Source organism: Tachyglossus aculeatus, chromosome 1 (assembly GCF_015852505.1).
Source record: "Tachyglossus aculeatus isolate mTacAcu1 chromosome 1, mTacAcu1.pri, whole genome shotgun sequence".
Taxonomy (NCBI): domain Eukaryota; kingdom Metazoa; phylum Chordata; class Mammalia; order Monotremata; family Tachyglossidae; genus Tachyglossus; species Tachyglossus aculeatus.
The window spans coordinates 139360791-139362235 of NC_052066.1; the positions used below are offsets into that span (position 1 = coordinate 139360791).

General features: G+C 45.9%; 1 non-coding gene across 1 annotated transcript; it reads left to right on the plus strand.

Annotated features, from left to right (window-relative positions):
* The first annotated feature begins 1071 nt into the window (after positions 1 to 1071).
* On the plus strand, positions 1072 to 1209 carry LOC119934959. Its single transcript, XR_005453049.1, has one exon. It is a non-coding gene; the product is annotated as a small nucleolar RNA SNORA7 (small nucleolar RNA).
* Positions 1210 to 1445: the final 236 nt, after the last annotated feature.

Here is a 1445-nt window from a genome sequence, read left to right on the forward strand (position 1 = left end):
AGCCACTTGAAGGAAATCCAATTATCCTATGTTCTTAGATTCCAAGTCTACCATTATACCGGCCAACTGCTCATTAATGCCAATATGGCGATTACTTCTGCTGGAATTCTTTCCTTTCCTCAGGACCAAGAAAATAGTCTCACGAGGCTGCGAAAAGATTGTCACAGATTTTTTTATTTGTTTTTTAGTTTCTTATATGTAAAACAATCACTGTGTGTCAAGCAACTGGTCTAAGTTTGGGGGTAGATACAAGGTAATCAGGTTGGACTCACAGTCATGGGCTCCTAGTCTTAATCCCCATTTTACAGATGAGGGAACTGAGGCACAGAGAGGTGAAGTGTTTTGCCCAAATTCACAATTCACACAGCAGACATGTGGTGGAGCCAGAACTAGAACCCAGGTCCTTCTGTCTCCCAGAGTCCTGCTTTATCCACTAGGCCATGCCTCTTCTCAATTAAGAGAGTCAGTCAAGGTCAAAAGAGCTTACCAAGGTGATGCTTCACAAGATGAACATTCCCAGATTTGGGAACCGCCCGGTTGGGACTCCAGGATTGCCAAAGCTTACATTCAAAAGCTCATTCAGCTGCTGTGGCATCCCAGATGGAGCCCCCTCCTTCCTCTCCCCCTCCTCCTCCTCCGCATTCCCCCCAACTTACCTCCTTCCCCTCCCCACAACACCTGTATATATGGATATATGTTTGTACGTATCTATTACTCTATTTATTTATTTTATTTGTACATATTTATTCTATTTATTTTATTTTGTTAATACGTTTTGTTCTGTTGTCTGTCTCCCCCTTCTAGACTGTGAGCCCGCTGTTGGGTAGGGACCGTCTCTCTATGTTGCCAACTTGTACTTCTCAAGAGCTTAGTACAGTACTCTGCACACAGTAAGCGCTCAATAAATACGACTGAATGAATGAATGAATGAATCAGTCAGTCAGTGGAACTTACTGCATAGCACTGTACTAAGTGCCTGGAAGAGTAGAATACAATAGAGCTGGTAGACACATTCCCTGCCCACAATGAGTTTACAGTCTAAGGACCACCACCAGGACCCAAGCCAACCTTTTCCTCTCAGGATCGTACCTGGAGAGTTTCCAGTCCTCCACCAGTCTCGACTATGGGAGGGAGAGTCAAGCAGAGGCCTACCCATTCCATTCCGAGTTTGACCAGTGGCTAGTGAATGGAAGGCGATTGGCGACAAGTCAAAACTCACCCGTGCTGGGCAGCAGCAGCAGGGGAAAGAGTCAAGTTTACTGCACAGAAGGAGGCAAGGAATGGTAAACCACTTCCATATTTTGACCAAGAAAACTCTACGGATCCACCACCAGAACGAGTGCAGATGAAAGTGGGGCGTTCTGAGAGAGATGTGTCCCTGGTGTCGCTATGGGTCGGACGTGACTCGACGGCATAAGATGACAACGACAAGATGAGGAAACTGG